The 18,928-nt window shown below is 37.8% G+C and overlaps 1 non-coding gene across 1 annotated transcript; it reads right to left on the bottom strand.

Annotated features, from left to right (window-relative positions):
- Positions 1-4,924: 4,924 nt before the first annotated feature.
- On the bottom strand, positions 4,925-5,137 carry LOC125486755. Its single transcript, XR_007265383.1, has one exon. It is a non-coding gene; the product is annotated as a small nucleolar RNA U3 (small nucleolar RNA).
- Positions 5,138-18,928: the final 13,791 nt, after the last annotated feature.

The raw sequence follows: 18,928 nt of genomic DNA on the forward strand, positions 1-18,928 counted from the left end.
TGATTAAAAATATCGATATTGATTTAGTAGATAATGCGCACCAAGAGAGAATTGTGACTCACAAAGTAAAGTAAGGGTTCTTGTGCAGCAGTAGTTGTGTCCCTATCCTTAGGAAATGAGGCCCAGGTAGAAGTCCCACCTGCTCCAGAGATGCTTAATAACATCTCAGAACATTTTATTAAGCTGGAGAGGGTTGAGAAGAGATTTACCAGAAGGTTGCCGAGAATGGAGGGTTTGAGTTTTAAGGAGAGGTTGGATAGGCTGGGACTTTTTTCACTGGAGTGTAGGAGGTTGAGAGGTGACCTTGCAGAGGTTTGTAAAATCATGTGGGGTAGAGATAAGGTGAATGGCATGTGTCTTTTCCTTAATGTGTTGGATTTAAAGACTCGGGGGCATATTTTAAGGTGAGAGGAGAAAGATTTAAAAAAGACATCAGGGACATTTTTTTACACAGACATTGCTTCATGTCGGGAATAAAGTTCCAGAGGAAGTGGTGGATGTAGGTACAGTTACAATATTTAAAAGACATTTAGATAAATGAAAGAAATCATTTCAGCCATAAGTTCATCAATAAGAAATGTTTGGAGGAATATGGGCTAAGTGCAGGTAGATGGGACTAGTTAAGTTTGGGATTATGATCGCCATGGACTGGTTGGATTGAAGGGTCTGTTTCCATGCTGTTTGACTCTATGATTCTATAACAGATTGATTCAAAATATTTGCAACTCAATTCACAAGAAAAAACTGTCTTAAGTTCTATGCCACAAAAAGGCTTTAAAAAAAAATGTTGCCGTTTTAAATCAACTCGTCCATGTGAGTTATGACACATCTCTGGAGCAGGTGGACTTAAAACCAAGCCTTCTGGCTCAGATGTAGGGACAATACTACTGCACAACAAGAGCCCACACCAAGGAGTTTAGTTATAAGTTAATATTGGGAACAGATCAGGGTTGCTTAACGGTGCAGATTGGAACCTACGAAGTGAAACCACAAAGATGAAGTGGATACACAAAAAATGAGGTAGATTTGGATAATCTATTAAAACTCATGGACAACATTTCTAAAATAAAGATAACCTGTTAAATGCATCTGAGGCAGGGTAATACTTGGATACGTTTAGATAGCAGAATGGATATCCTACAGAAGAACATATAACAGAATTTAACAGAATTATAACAAAATTATAAAGATTTTCCTTGGAGATACCTAGCTTTGCGAATACCTTTAGATTATTGGACTGTGCTAAGGTACTAAACATGGATGGACTTCGAAGATTAAAAGGAGATACATTTTCAGAAAGAAACATGCTTTTGGAATGGATAGCAGGAGTCTTAAAACAAAATACCAGGCAGAAAATCATTCTTAGTAATGTTCATGGCTTAAATGAAGCATAAAGCAGTAACTCAAAGAATGGAGGATTCAGTGGAAGTGGGAATAGAAGTCTCTCAGATATGGGCTGCACGCATTTGTATGAAGGGAGAATCATAACTAGAAAAAGGAATTTGATACATCCAAAAGGAACTAGCAATCATAGCTGAAAAATATATTTTGGGGCATGGTCAACAGGTCTTTATGTGACTCAAAATAATACTTACAATAGCATTGACAGAATAAAAAGGTTTTTGAAATTACTTGGAAAGTTTGGAAGGAGCAGATGATGACTCTTCTCAGGCAGAAGGAATTGCACTAATGACAAGAAACTTCAGCCAGCAATGTTTTAGTTACAGACTCATTTAATTGTGCAGTTTTGGGTGCACATCCAGAGTGTGGGGAGTAGATTGATCAAAACGTTAACTGAATAATAAAGACTGAAATAAGGTTATGGAGTTTGAGAATTCTATTTGCTTCGGACCTTGGTGATGAAAAAACATTGAACTCCCTCAAAAGAATGATCTTTGCCTGTGAAATAGCTGTGGTTAATTACTTGATCAGCACAGATGTAGTGTTAAATGAAATAGCCGTATTGCTAGAGTAAGCAGTCTATTGAAAAGTATCAAATGAATCTTGACATGGAACATGGCAAACCAATTATTTATGGGAAGTCAGTGGATTTACGTTTTACACAATCTGGACATTATTGCATTCCATTAACAAGACCTAACTTCTCCCATCAAAAAATTAAGTGGGTATTATTATACAAGAGATAGTGGTTTAAAGGAAAGTAAAGCTAATTATCTGCAAACTACATCAGCAGTTTGCCCTTCCATCAATTTACAAATTAAAAATCCTACTAAAAGATGCTGAAATAAGGAATGATATTTCCACTAAACTTATAAAAGAGATCAGTGATAATTGTGATATCTGTTATTAAAAATGGCATACATGATCTTGGTGCATAACGAGACTCCCATTAGCTAGAGTTTTATATGATGTTGTGGAAATAATCTTTACGGTATGGGATAAATGAAAGAAATCATTTCAACCAGCGCTTCATAGATATGGTAACTAGAATTAGAAAACAAACAATAACATAGAGAAAAGAGAACTGAGTAGTTATGGACAAGATAATGGAGAAATAGATAGATCCAGATGAATGGCACTGGTAAAAATCCTAATTCACAATGAAGGGAATTTGTCAATGCTGAAATTAGGGATACGTGTGAAAATATGAACTTTGGTAATGAACATGGTATTAGAAAGTCCCAATAGTGGTGGAGCCTGTGAAGAAAAACTCATCTACTTAACAGTTGAGATGCTTCATAAAATTTTACTGAAACAACCAAGTTGTCAATTAACAATGACCCTGATATGTGCTGTCCAGGTGATGAACTCATTGAAAATTCTTGGGACTATGTCATCTCTTGTTTTGGGAGAAATCCAAAATTCTTTTTGTAGTAAGTGATCATTACAGCTTGAGAAAGGATTACAATTAGCTTGACACTTTCTGAAGACTTGGATGCCTTAAAAACAGGGACAAGGGCATTCAATAATTTTGAAGTTTCAGAAAGATTTTTCCAGGCTAATAGTACTGTATAAGGCCATCAAAACTAAGCTGCAATACAAGGACCAGATATATTACAAAAGACGAGGGATAAAAGATTGGAAAGATCTGGGTAAGGTTATCAGTAGTGATGGAAAAAAGCAGTAATTTTATGTGCAGCACATTAACAGTTGTGGTACATTTCTCAAGGTTAATTGAAACTAATTACACACTTACAGAATCTAAGCAAATCATACAGAGTGATGAGAGACCATGCTTTTCACATTTATACATATTGGACAATTATGAGGACCAGGTATTGGCAGATGTAGGGTTAGCTGACTATGAGAAAAGTGATACAAAAGATGGACGCCTTGTGGATGAGGATTTATCAGAACATGAAGAAAAATAATTGTTAGAATCATTTTGCAAATATGTTATTTCCATTGTTACCGAAAGAATAGCAATGCCTAATGTTGTATTATGATATGTAGAATATGAGAAAAAAAATCATACTGTTTGTTTTCATTAGTTTCTATTCAAACATAGGTTACCAGTCTCTCAAGGTTTTATTGAAAGGAAAGGGGAATTTCAGTGCAACAGAAGTTAAGCTACAACTGGAATTAATTGACTAATTATGTGACTGAATAAGCATAAAGGGGGATCAGGTAGCACTGGGGATGTTACGAGCAGTGTGACTATATAGTCAGTACATATCTTCCACAAGGAAAAGGTGTCTTGAATTCTAATTCAACAACAGGTTTAGTTTTGAATTAACACCTTCTCCATGTGACCACAGTGGAAACAACAATCTGCATGTTCCGGTGGTAATGTTAATTAAGCTTCTCTTAATTAAACTTCTCATTTCTAAAATTACCAGCTTTACACTTATTGCACAGTCCTGCATAATGTAGCTCTGTCTTCCGCAACATTATTGTGATATAGCCTTCTGTGTCTCACAGCACTTCAGCTTTTTCAAATAATCGCTCTCTTTGACCAAGAGATAATTGTTCAATCTGTCTTGTCAAACAACACTAATATCAGAGACAAGCAAAATACTGTGGATGCTGGAAATTTGAAATGAGAACAAAGTGCTGGAGAAACAGCAGACCTGACAGCATCTGTGGAAAGCAAAACAGAATAAATGTTTCAAGCCTGATATAAGTTTTTCTTCAGCAAATGTCAAATACTTTCAGCCTCCATGTGGGTGATCTAAAAATGAAATATTGCATAGTTGGGTCAACATTTTCTATGGATAACTCAATATGGAGAATTACAAGATTAAGAGTTGAGCAAAATTGGACTGTAAATTATGTAATCCATTTTTTGGATTGTCCTCTGTCATTGTTGAAGTCAGTGTTGCATTTAGCACCCATTTCTAATTGCTATAAGAAGCAAGTACACCTATTTATTGTTGAACAGTGCTTGAGAGAGCATCTAGTGCCATTATGCTACTCTGTCTCTTATTGAATGTCCTGTGCAACTTCATGAATGTTGTTCTACAAGTGATGAGCAGAGAATGAAGAATGACCAGATTTAAGCCAAAACTTGTAATGTTTCCAGTCTGAGATGAGAAACTAAATATGCCAATTGGATTTTGTTTGTGTTGTTTCTATTTGCATACTTTAGAAACAGAAAGACCTATCAGCCATCAGTTTTACATTACTTTTCCTTTCATTTGTGCAGTAGCCAGAATTTGAAGATTTCTTTCATATACCTTCTCAATGCTGCTTACAAAAACCTTCTGAAATAAGGAGTGGTTGAATGCATACATCAGAACATTGAGGATTGTTTATGTTTTATAAAGGTATTTCACACAGTCCATGGATGGAGGCAAGGTTTGTTGGGATAGAGTCAACTAAGATGTTTGTTTATTTGACATGATACTGTACAGAAATGTATTTGTGAAAAGATTTATTAACAATTAGATTGTTGATGAATAAAGTTTATTTTTGAAACTAAAAAATGCAAAGAATTCTGTGTTTTTTTGGGGGGAAGCAAATGCATCTGCATCGTCTTCCTCCAACTCTCCACATACAAGAGAAAGAGCACTTATCAATGGCGAACAACAGTTGCAAAAAGTAACATTCAATGTCAACTTGAATGTCAGAATTGAACACTATAAACCATCCTCATGATTTGTGAGAACAAACACTCTAGAAATCCATTTCTCTCAGATGAGAAAAACCTAGAAATAATCCCTAAGAGTATAGTCTGCACCAGCTCCTTAATGTTTTGGTCAATATGTAGAACCAAATGTAAATATATTTTCTGTGGTCAAGCAAAAATAACCCTTTTCTGTTATCCAAGAGCAGTACCTCTCTTATACATACTCTCTGGCAATTAATCCTTTGCTAATAATCAATGGATAGACCCAAGAGAAAGCAAAGAAAAAGAAGAATTGGTGGGAGCAAACTATCTCAAAAAACCCCTTGCCCAGAACCATATACTGATGAGGAGGCATATATTACAAGATGAAAAGAATCATTCTCCTGGAAAATACCACGTGTCATAAGGACTTGGGTGGGGAAAGGGAAAACAGCCCTGAATATCAAAGGAGATAGACCTACTATTCATTCCCCATAGTCTTTTCAACAACATCTATCACACAAATGTGACATGTACCTCTTTGAGATCATGCAATAAACCACTTCTTACAAAAGAACAAAAGCTTTTTCCTCATTAGACTAGCAGGTCTACCACATTTGACAAAGCAGGCCCTCTTGATCCCACCCTCAAAGGACAATGGCGGCAGGGAATGTACCTTCTGGTAACAAACTGTTCAGCTAGAACATGCAAAGTGGTGCCAGTGGTGGTCATTTGAAGATAAGTTTAGCTGCTCTGTTACAGCAGTTTACAGTAGCCGACGGTTTACAGGTAATGGAGGCAGGGTTGTGGGGAGATGGAGAGGGAAGAGATAAGCATTCAGTAACAGCTGACTATGAAAACCTTACAAGGCTTCAACTACTTTTGGTGCACCATTCAATGTAAATGAGCAGTATCAACCATAATTTAAGGTTGTGTTCATCAGGAAGAGAACCATAAAGCAAAGCAATTTAAAACAGAGACATCATTTTTTACTTCAGAACAGGAGCAGCATGGTGGCTCAATGGTTACTACTGCTGCCTCATATTACAGGGACCCAGATTCAATTCCAGCCTCAGGTGACTGTCTGTGTGGAGTTTGCACATTCTCCACTGTCTGCAGGTGCTCCGGTTTCTTCCCACAGTTCAAAGATGTGTAGGTTAGTGAATTGACCATGTTAAATTGCCCCTTACTGTGCAGGCTAGGTTGATTAACTGCAGGAAATGCAGGCTTGTGGAGATAGACTAGAGGTGAGTCTGGGTGCGATGCTCTTTGGAGGGTCAGTGTGGACTCAATGGGCCAAATGCCCTGCTTCTACATTGTAGGGATTCTATGCTTCCATGAAACCTGAACTAGGCCCAAAATGTTAACTCTGTTTTCTCTCCACAGAAGCTGCCATATCTGTTGAGTTTCTCTAGCAATTTCTGCTTCATTTCAGATTTCCAGAATCCACATGGATTTGCTTCATCATAATTTACTCAGCTGGACTGAGGGAAGGAAAGCTAGATGAAAGATGAATTCGTGAACTTGCTGCAAGAAGCATCTTTAATATTTCTCCTTAAATGTACCCACAATAAGTTTTGGATACAGGGCCAATGTGTGTTTTTATTTTGGTTTAGATAGTGGAAGATTCATATTTTGCTCATACTAAGGGGAAAAACTGTATCACTGTCTTTGAATGCACCAAAATTTTTAAAGGGTGAGGAAAGAGTGATCCAACACTTAAATGAAGAAGACTTTGCTTACTCAACCTGTTACTCCATCACTTGGTTGATCTGTCCACTTTAGAGGTGGGCACAGACTGAAAGATAAAATATAAAATCAAGAGTATTTTACTTATTTTAGTCCAATGTTTAGCTGTATTGATCAACTGATCTAGTACTGTGTTTAGAAGTGTCAAAACTCAAGAAGCTTATCCATGAAGTCAACAATTTTGCCCATGGCATCAGTAGCATAACTGTTTGACTGAAAATATTTTTGATAATTCAGATGTTTAGTATGGTTTGATTTTACCTGGTGGTATCAATGTATTTTGGTTGTTGTGTATTTGTTTTATTAAGGTTTTATTACCTCTATCCATACCAATGGTAGTTAGCTGGGGTTGGGGGACTAGCAATTGCTCATTATATTTGCTTGCAATGAGGAGCATTTATTGTCATTTTTTGGCTAATTAAGCAATTATCAGCCTCCATAAAGGCTTTCAGAATTTATTTTCCTTTTAACGTAAAGTAATTTGAAAAAATGTGGGAAAATTTCATTACCATTAAAATGGAAACGTTTTATCTTGATGCTTTGAACGAAATGTGAAAAATGCTGTGAGTAATCGATATTAACTGAATAATGGATTGTTTTCAATAAAGTGAAGAATTTATTGTTGATTTCATAATGACAAATCACTAACTCAAATTATATGCAGCTAAGACAACATTTGTACATAAAAAGAGCCAAATTTTAAAGTGTAGAATTCAACTAAATATTGTCACAGTGTGATTGAAATCTTCACATTTAAGCCAACATTTATCAGTTTTGTATTCATGATATATTTTTGAACATCTTTCAGATTCAATACTTTCCTAAAGTGTTAATTAAATATAAAAACTGAAAGAACTGTGGATGTTGGAAATCAGAATAAAAAATAGAAATTGCTGGAAAAGCTCAGCAGTTCTGGCAACATCTTTGGAAAGAAATCAGAGTTAATGTTTACTTCCAGTGACCCTTCCTCAGAACTCCTCAATTTCTGCTTTTGTTATTAATTCAATATAATTTGCAGAAGAGAAAATTTCCACCTTCAAAATGCTGCTCACAGCTCAGATTGGACCTGCAACTACACCTTCACAGGGATGTGGGGATGATGCAGAAAGAGGCAGAGAGAGTGGTTGCTGTTTAGAGTGGAGGCCTGATCAAAGCTGGATACGATGGGGTGAAAAGTCAATGATTCTTGCAAGATAGAGAGAGTAGCCATAATGGTTAGAGGGTTAACTAAAGGCTTTTGTGGAGTTGAGCAGACTTCAACTGGGCACATGGGGTAGGGGTAAGCATTCCTGGTCATTAAGATCTGCTTTTCAATCAATTCTGATGTGGAGCTTGCAGTGGGAATGAAGCAAAATACTACAAATGTTAGAAATCTGAAAGAAACTCAAAGAATACTATAGAAACTTAGCAGGTCTGGTAGCATCTGTGGAGAAAGAAAAAGAGCTAACATTTCAAAGAATCATAGCATCCTTACAGTGTTAGCAGACAATCAAATCCATACCGACCTTCCAAAGACCATCCCACCCAGACCCACCCCTCAACCCATCTAGTCTGCAGATCCCTGGACACTATGGGCAGTTTAGCATGGCCAATTCACCTAACCTGCACATCTTTGGACTTTAGGAGGAAACTGGAGCAAATCCACACAGACACAGGGAGAATGTACAAACTCCACACAAACTGTTGCCCAATGCTGGGATCAAACACAGGTCTCTGCTGTTGTGAGGTAGCAGTGGTAATCACTGAGCCACCATGCCACTAGCTGTTTTAGGGTCAGCTTTGCAATGTTTACAATGAAACTTAAAACAGGATCCAATTTGCACTGTGGATATTGATATAAATACTTCAAATAACTGACCAGCTCCTCCTAGTGTGGCACAGATACACTGAAACCTGCTGCTGTGTAAATGGTACTAGACACACCTATAGTTGCTTAGGGTTATTATTCCCATTTCTAAAACTTCAAACTCTTAAACCTTTCTCACTTGGTATCGAAGTTCATAATTCCAAGATTAAGTTACTCAAAATCACCAGATCTTGAGGAACAGCACTGTGTTAGCAAGAAAAATTATCAGGGCAACATCAGATGTGAAACAGGGTTTGAAACTTGATGGTCTCAACCCAGCAGGGGTTCACGAGCACCTGAGGGTTCATAAAGTTAAATCACTTCTACCACAGATTTCGTACAAAACATTTTGAAATATAAAGCTTTTATATTGGAGACTGCTTCAGAAAGCATAAAGATATTTTACTAACACTAATTAATAAGCCTCATCCCCTAAAACCTTCAGTATGCACTGTTTCTCTCTGCATGGTTAGTTTAAAACTTTCAGGCAGAAACAGGGATTCCATGTTTAATCATTTCACTGATAACTCGACCATAAAGATACATGAACATCTAATTTGTGGAAAAGAGAACATGCAATCCTACTTTAAATGTTTTAGCCAGTGAAATTAACTCGGCAGTGTAACAACTTAGACTTTAAACTGTGCTAATTTGCAAACAAAAATATTTGTCTCTTTTTCTGAAACATCGATCATTGATTAGATAAAATAGCCGTTGATTGTTTTTGTGTTGATACCAAATGCCACACCAAGGAGCCTTCAACTCATTGACCAGCACTTTCTTTTCATCATGCAGTTGTCTATCTCATGCTTTGCATAGGAATCTGCCTTAAGAGATCAAATCAAATTCATAGAATCATAGAAACCCTACAGTGCAGAAAGAGGCCATTCAGCCCATTGAGTGTGCACTGACCCTCTGAAGAGCTTCCAACCCAGACCCACTCCCCCACCCTATCTCTGTAACCCTACATTTACTTGTTACAATTCAACATTGCAATCTGAGTTGAGATTTTTGAAGCTCAGCTCTTCATGTTAAATCCAGTCTCAGAGACAACATGCCCACTATTGATTTAATGCAATGCATTTGGACATCGGTACCTTAATTTTAGAACTGGAAAGAATTTGTGTAGTTATGATCCACATTATTAATTTAAACAGATGAACCTTGTAAATATCCTGCAGAAGGGATGACACAGCTACTAGGGTATTTTGTTCATCTTCATGGAGCAGGGAATGATAGAAAATCAGATGCACGCTGCGATTATAAAAACCTCATCAAAATCACATGAAGTTTTAGAAGTCGTTTCTCTTTACATGCTTTACAAGGATGTAGAATCTGAGGAAATATTCTCCAGTTGGTGAAAAGTCATGAGTCATGGTAAACTGAATCAAAATGACAAATCTCTTATCCAATCCATTTAAAATAAAGGATCTCACACAAGTGACTCCATCTTCCTTCTTCAACGCCTGCATTAAAATTTATTTTATCACTCAGAGTAGAAGGTTTACCTTGACTGTGTCTACAACAACTTCTGTTTCTGCTTCACATGTGTCAGGCAAAGCATCAAAAAAACCTCAGTAAAGTCATTCTCAAACTGTATTTGATGTGAAGCCATACAGGAGATGGTAGAAGGGTCATCAAGAGGTTATTCAGGATTTGATTTTAAACGTTTAAGCAGGAGTGAAGCTTACGGCATTAAAAGTACAAAGTTTATAAGATTGTTTTAGAGATTGTCTCTTTAACTGAGGGTGAAATGAGGAAGTGACGAAGTCATATGACCTGTTTTGAATTCTGTGTGACAACAACTTTTCATGGTTTAGTTGTTAAAAGGACCCCAAGATATTTTTCTCCCAGAAGATGATGCAGATTTTCACACCTAAGTACCTGTTGTGATTGGAACAAGGTTGACCTCATTGACTAGGAGGTCGTTGATTGGAGTTGTTAACTTGGGCCAATCAGGAAAGCCCTGGCTGACCAATATAACCAGGAGATTTAGAATCTCCTCAGTTCAGGCCACAGGTAGTGTACCATGCACAAGGAAATGAAGGGTGATTTGATGATGGGATACCAGCCTCTGTGCAATTATCTCAGCACCGTGGCAATGTGATTGATGAGTAGTCTCAATGTCTCTAGAAGAAGTGTTAGGGATGTCAAAGTTAATAAATGCTCACCATTAAACTGTCAGTTAAATATCCTCTCAAGGCCCAACTGAAATTCAATCAGCCTTACCAATTGGACTCAAGGCCCATGTGAATCATACAATCATCAAGATGGACTTTGACACAGCAACAGATAATATGAAACTACTGCAATATCGATGGGCAGAGTTGTTGCTAAGAAATCCCTGAACTTCACAGTGAGGACCTATAATGATCGGACAAAAAACATGAAGAGACTGTCCCTCTTGTTCACCATGCAGGATTTGAATAGGAATTCTTGTGTAAGTTGAAGGGACCAAGTTCATAAGGAGTTGAACAAGGCTGGAAGACTTGACTAACTTTGGCCTGAGGGACGATTTCTGTCATAAATGTCAATGTAAAAGGGATTAGAAGTTATTGGTTTGAGTAGTTAAAAAGAAAGGACATCTTCAGGAGCTGCAATTAGCATTAGACTTGTTACTGGAGAATGAAATATCAACTTGATGGACAGGGTAAAGGCTAATCAGATGGGTATCAAGCAGCTTCCAAAGAATCAAAGTACATATGTATAGCAATATTCAAATATATTCATAGACATTGAAACGATGTCTATGGCATGGCAAATGTTCTCAGCATTTAGGAGAAGTATGGCAAAGACTATTGTCCAAAGCAAACAAAAAACAGCATTAATTCAACACATTATTTAGTAATACACAATAGGGGAGGATGCTTATTAGGAGAAAATTCAGTTAGTGATGCAAATACTAATTTATTGAACCACATGGAAGTCATGTGCTGTATAAACATTATAAAAGTAAAAGACTGGATGTTAAACTCTTGAACAATGCAAATTGAGGAAATTTCTCATATTCACCAGTGGTGAAAAACATTAAAAGCAATACTTATCATTATATTTGCAAAGTTCCTTACAACGTGCGAAAAAAAAAGCACAACTGCTGTTTCTCCTGTGCCAAACAATGTCCAATGGGTGCAACTGAACTTCTTTATTTTAATAGGAACCACATGACAGCTGTTATTCCAAAATGAAGGAGAAATTTTCTTCCCAGCAATTACAATTTTTAAATGAGTACCTTGCTTAAAAATCATGTATTTGGGGTCAAATATATGTTCAAAATATTGTAGCTCATCTTAGGAATGAGAAGCAAATGTTTAATTGTGTACATGATGTTTGAGAGGAAGGGACAGATGCACGAGACTATGCCAAGAAATTGTGGCACATTTGTGTGATTCTAAGTTAATTCACCCTTCTTTGTCGATATCCACAGAATAAATAACAGAAGCTCAACTGTTCCATGCTGATGTGAATACTGCATATTTCTTTATCTATGTCTATCACTAAGAGACAATATTCCCTTCTCCCTCCCATCCTTGTCCAATTTCCAACTAAATCTATTCACTTGACCATTCATTGTGGTAGTGAATTGCACATTAATCCACAGATGTTCTAAGAATCTGGGTTCAAACCCCGCTTTGGCAGATGGTGGAATTTGAATTCAATAAAATAAAATCTGGAATCAAGAGTCTAATGGCAGCCATAAACCCTTGTCAACTGTCAGAAAGTCACTCATGTCCTTTAGTGAAGGTTAATGCCATTCTTACTTGGTCTCGCCTACATGTGCCTCCAGACCAACAGCAATGTGACTGACTCTTTGCTGCTCTGTGGGAAATCAGGCCAGTGATGCCCATATCCTCTGAATGAAAGAAAGAGCATGCAAACTGAGACCAGCAACTGTATATTGCAGGCAATGTCAATGAAAGCGGTAACATGAGCTGGCAACACACTGAGGGAAAGCCCAAGGATTGCTGAGGGGCCCAGAACTTACGTGAGGGTGCACAAGATGGGACTGACCAGTGATGGGGGAGTCAGTCTACAGCAAGGGCAAGGGATGGCTCTCAGTACTCCCCCTCACTCACCCTATTGCCAAATCTCTCCATCAGGCAATGATTGACAAACTGAGGGATCCCTCAGAGCTTGCAAACAATTGCAATAGAATTTTCTTTCTGGGTTTCCTGGGTAAGGAGCATCCACCCAATTTGTAAGATGTGGTCTGTAAGTGGGCACTGTCTGCTCACTTAAGAACCCTAATTGATGTTGGAACAGCCATCATGAACCTTCCTACCTCAGACTTTATTGGATCAGGAAACAGAACCCTACTTATCCCTCTGCTACCTGAATGAAGTTCCACCCTGAGTGTAACTTAACCAAAGATTAATCCTGGTTTCACATAACATCCCCAGTTTTCAATTCTCTTCCTCTAGAGATAAAGCTTATGCTTACAAAGCGCTATGGCAGGTATGATACACCAATCCTGATCCTCCTATGCTATGTGCTATGATTCTGAATAGAATGCATTTAAAGGCAAAGTCATGAAATGTTTCTGTATAACTTAGTTCATCGAAGGACTTTACTCCATGCAGCTGCTATTATTTAAAAAGAAAAAGGGGAAGAAAAAGTTCAGCAGAATGTTGGAATGAAATGTGAAAGTGTTACAGAGCATTAACACATCTCTAAATTTCTGTCAGCTGGAAAGGCTGCCTAATTAGGAATCTTCTTTGAAGCTGCTTGTGATCTTTGCACAAACAGCATTCTTGGCAAGAAAATAGGAAGGAGAAGGAGAAGATCTCATCAGGATTCCAAAGCATTATGCTTAGACTCATTCACCACTTTCCTCTAGGCAAGCTTTGAAGGCATGATAGAAGTTTCAGTGGACTCAAAGCAAGTTAAAAGCACCTCGTTTGGGAAATAATTTATCTGGTGAGCAGAGCAATGCATGGTTTTAGTCTGTAGCCAAAGCAACATCAAATGGCACCTAATGATTGCTGTGTCGAAAATGGGAAGATAAATCAAAGTATTCAAATTATGTATTTTTTACTCTTTTTAATGCATAGTGTTGTCCATTTGTATGAAGCTATTCCAGATTTACTGCCATAACAGTAGCAGTGAAATATTGAAAAAAAATGCATTTGCATTGGAAACAATAAATCAGTATCATCTAAGGTTTCTATCTTGAAATAAAATTATAACTGAAGTTGAAAATGCTTAGAGACATGACAGTATGTATACTGAAATCTCATGCATATTATTTTGAAAGCAGGAAAAGTCAGATTCGTGAAAACTAATTTGCATTAATTGAAAATCTAATTAAAACAATAGTTAACATGGCTGTGAAACTTGGTGGCAGATGGAATGAGGAAACCAAAACAGTTCAGGAAGCACCACCTTTACAATGAGGAAATGAAGCAATCTGGTAGAGGAAACATTTTTGTTTTTCAATTGTTCAAGCAGCAAAATATATTATAACTTGCATAAATATTGTCAAAATCAATACAATGATTGAAATAGGACAAGTTCCTCCTTGCTGTTAGGTGTAAGTTGAGTTTGAGCCCGGTTCCTCACAACATTAGTTAGGCCACTTTTGGAATACTGCATTCAATTCTGGTCTCCCTGCTACAGGAAAGATGTTGTGAATCTTTAACGGGTTCAGAAAAGATTTGCAAGGATGTTGCCAGGGCTGAAGGGTTTGAGCTGTAGGGTGAGGCTGAATCGACTGTAATTATTCTCCCTGGAGCATCAGGAGGCTGAGGAGGAACATTTAGAGTAGTTTATAAAACCATGGCTGGTATGGATACGGTGAATAGTCAAGGTCTTTTCCCGAAGATAAGGGAGTCCAAAACTAGAAGACATAGGTCAAAGGTGAGAAGGGAGAGATTTAAAAGAGAGCTAAGGGGCAAGGTTTTCACCCAGAGGGTGGTGTGTGTATGGAATGGCTGCCAGAGGAAGTGGTGGAGGCTAGTACAATTACAACATTTAAAAGGCATCTGGATAGGTACATGAATAGGAAGGGTTTAGAGGGATATGGGCCAAATGCTGGCAAATGGGACTAGATTAATTTTGGATATCTAGTCAGCATGGACAAATTGAACTGAAGGGTCAGGCTCAAAGCAACACATAATAAATTAAGTGGCAGGTTCATTCAAGCCATGGAAGTGAATGCTGTGGTTCACTGAGGTGACATAGGAGTGTAGTCACAATAGTTAAGATTAATATCCAGAGGGTTAAAACAGGTCAAAGAGATCTTTCACCAACGCTAAGAAACCCAGCATTTAATTGCTCTATATTGCTAATTTCTGAGATTTGCTTCAATTGTGCAGCCTGTTACACAATTGTAAGATTGGGACTGGAACACTCTCATTCTACTTTACTGACTGAGTTATTGTAAAAAAAAGAAAATTTGAAAAATAAGCTTTTGTTTCCCTCCCCTAAAGCTAGCATCCATCAAATTTATCACATGAAATACTTATAAGAGAATCGCAAGGAAATTTCAAGACAGTGATATGATTCCTTTGAAGATTCTGACATAAAAGTAGATAAAAGCACAGACTGATGTAACACCAAGATTTCAGACTAGAGGCTGCATGTCCAATTTGTAGCCCGTGCTGAGTGAGCTGATCTCAGTGAAAGCAGCAGTTGGGCACTGTAATTGATGAGAGTGCCCTGTTCTGAAAAAGGGAGCAAGAGATAAAACTTCAAACACAAACATTCTGATTTCACCTTCTTTCCAGTCACTGCTGTAAGAAAGTGGGTCCTCAGCTCAAATATGATAGGGTCCAGTGGTAAAAAAGAGTTTACTGACACTGCATTATCTAGACTAGCAACTTGCATGAATAAAGGTGGACTACTGATAAATTCAAGTCACCATGGTCTTAGCAGACCATAGGGCTGCTCTTTCATTAGAAAGAGATGACTGGTGGTAATTTAACTTAGAGCCATCTCAGGTGCAGGGAGAGGTTGAGAAGGAAAGTCCTTCCTGGAAAACTCCGTCATGCAGGAATTAAATCCATGCTGTTAGTGTGACACTGCTTTGCAAACCAACTGTCTAACGGACTGAGCTAAACTGACGCAGCCTGCTGATTGGGTTGCTGAAACCAACATAATGAAACCGGCAATGGAGGGAGTTAACACAAATTCATTGGGAAAGCTGGAAACTACTTCCAATAATGTCCTCCATGACGAAAACAGCTTGATGAAGTTTGTGCCACAGATATATACTCTAAAACTAATAGCAATATGATGTATGAAGGGGATCGGTTAGCTCAGTTGGTTAGAGTGTGCGATTGAGAATAACACCAACAGCACTGGTTCAATCTCTATTCCAGCTCAAGTGGTCTTGGCACCTGCCTCTTCGCTTTCCCCATGCTTGATGCAGAATAGCCTCCTTCATGCTATATACCCAATTGTCCTGCTTTAATAGGGAGAGACGCTTACAGCCCCCTTATACACATTGGCTGATTACCTACCTAATGATTAAGTGATCATTCCTTCCCTCATATCATTGTAAATCACCTTGCAATCCTGATCATGTCCTTCAAAAATTGCAGGAAACACTTTCTATCAAGCTTAAGATCCACCAACTCAGTTGCAATTTATCAATGGTTTTAGATAAAGTACGAGAAAAATTCAAATGTTAGCTACTCATACATACTTAATGTTGGTTCACATTAATAAATTAAATTTCTGGCAAAAGATTTTTTTTCACAATAACGTAATTGGGACCAGCTGCTAATCCTCTCCAGCTTCTGTAAATGTAAAGGCGCACTTCATTTCAAAAGTAATCACCTATATTGGATTTTCTATCAATTAATCATATTCAGTGTCATTTCTGCATCTTCCACACAGCTTGACAGAGGCTAAAGCGATACTGTCAAAGTTGCATGTTAGCTTGAAGTTTTGGCTGATAGAAACTGTGATATAAACTATGCATCAAAAGCGAGAGACACATCAATCAGCAAGGAGCCTGCAGTTTATGTTTTAAAATTTACCACACACGAAAAACTCCCACCATCACAGAGATGAAGTACACTCAAAAGGTCTGTAAAAGTCATAACCATAATGAATTTCAGTGCACAGAAGAAGTTGTGAATGCATTTAGCTTCCCCCTGTCTGATGATGCTGAACAGACTATGGATTGAGGAAATTGAGATCTGTATGAGATTCCAAAAAGAGCAGGTGTGTTCTGCACAGCTCCAGAAAGTCCAAAGTAATTAGCATCAACATGTTAATACAAACCGTACCTATTGCAGTCACGCAATAAAGTTCCTTGTTAAGTAAGACAAGAGTCCCATCTGTTTGGACCATGTCTACCATTGATAGTTAGACTGGCCGTAGACTCAGCATAAAGAGGATCAGTGCCAACCAAATTAAAACATGACAAAGAGCAATAAAAAAGTACTCGCTACAGAAGAGCAAACTTGGCTCCTATCTGCCCACGGACTGGTGGAAAGAAATACAGGGAGGAGGGGATTGTTGGGAGCGGAAGAACCCAAGGGAAAATGAAAACGCTTCCCAAAGGAAAGCTAAAGCAGGGGTTTCACCACAGCTTGGTCCTGACAAAGCTCCTACCACTTAAAAAGCATACCAGGGCAATGGGTTAACGTCCTATTCACTTTCCAGCTGTGTGAAGGCTAGAATTAAAACCAAAGAGAGAGACAAGTCTATCATAGGTGTAGGAGAAATATAAATTCTACATGACTGCACAGACTTCAGGCATCAAACTGAAACATGAAGGACTGATCCTCTGTTCATTTACTTGATTTTCATCGATCCAATGCCAGACTTTATTTTTTGCTATTTTATTCTTTCTTTGCTTATTGGCTCAGATCTATCGCAGTCTCAGCCTTGTTATGTGGTTATAGATGTGAGGACTGGCCCCCATACAGGAACACAGCCTCAGTTGTTAGATCACACATTTTGCAGCCACTCCCAACAAAGATTTCCACACGCTCAGACTTCCAAGGGCAATGGTATTCATCTAAAAGCTTTTCGTATTGATTAACCAAAAGAAAATGTTTCTGCACTGTTATATCTCAACTTCGTTTACTATCATGAGTGGTCTGAACAAAGCCAAACAGCTATCACTTTCTGAAAGAGGGCATGAGATCAAACTACAAATGATAGATCTTGCACTTGTCTGCAATTACCTTTCACATGTAAACAATTGTTATGTGCTTGAATGTACTCCGGAACACAACAGACTCATTCTTCTGCTATCCACAGCACAGGATTGCCAATAACTATTTTTGATTTTGAGAGACACAGAACTGAGGAAGAATTAAGACACAGTGGGAATTTTTGAGGGAGTACTTAAGGTGTTCTTGTAAAAATTACACATATTGTTCCTTCATTGTTGTCCCATTCCTTTGATGTTCAATATCTTAAGGGTTTTGCGAGACTTACTGAGGCTAACTTACAAACTATGGGCTGTGCTGAGATGTTTGGCAAGCCCCATCCTGACATTGAGATCTTCTCACTATATCTTCAGGGGTTTTGTCAAGTGGTGCAGCGAGATTCTCGCAAGGCAAGTTCCCAACTGACGCTTATCATTGCTTGTCAAATGCCTTGTTAACAGCACAAGTCTCCACAAGTTATGATCTTACCAAACAATTAGCTAATGGGAAAACACAATATGGAAACCAGCTGAAAAATCATCCATTTAAAACATCATTGCTGTTTCTTTCTCCACAGATGCAAAGTGACCATCTGAGTATTTCTTGCATTTTCTGCTTTTGTTTCAGATTTCCAACATCCACTGTATTATCATCGTATTACTTTTTCTCACTTGTTCTCAGGACCAAACTAAAGTCACACACTTGCGAGCAATGAGGCCTTGAAGTATTTCAAATTCCTGGAAACTCAAACTGTTCATTATTCTGCAGTTGTCAGGTGACCATCTTGCTTGCTGAAAGTATGAATACACCTCCAGAAATGTGCCTTGCAGACAGATTCACCAGGTGATATCTGATCTATATTGTGACAAAAGTAAGAATATCCTGAAATCACAAGTTCAGTTCTGGTTGTTCAACTAATGACCAGCACATGAAGCAAGATTCCATTGTTCAATTCATCAATCTACACTTAATGATGAGATGGATTCAAGCTGTTGCCATGCAAAGAACAGTTACTTCATTTGGCAAATTGCTTGTAAACTAAGGTTTTACACATAAAGTATTAAACCTCAGTTTAATTGAAGAAACTTGTGATAGTGAAACAACAGTCAAATACAGAAACTATAGCGTTCAAATACCACTGGTTTTTTCAAATGCAAATTCATGTCTAAATACAATGTCAAAAATATAGTTCAACAATACAAGTGCTGATTATGAATGCAG

Source organism: Rhincodon typus, chromosome 32 (genome assembly GCF_021869965.1).
Source record: "Rhincodon typus isolate 14 chromosome 32, sRhiTyp1.1, whole genome shotgun sequence".
NCBI classification, from domain to species: Eukaryota; Metazoa; Chordata; class Chondrichthyes; order Orectolobiformes; family Rhincodontidae; genus Rhincodon; species Rhincodon typus.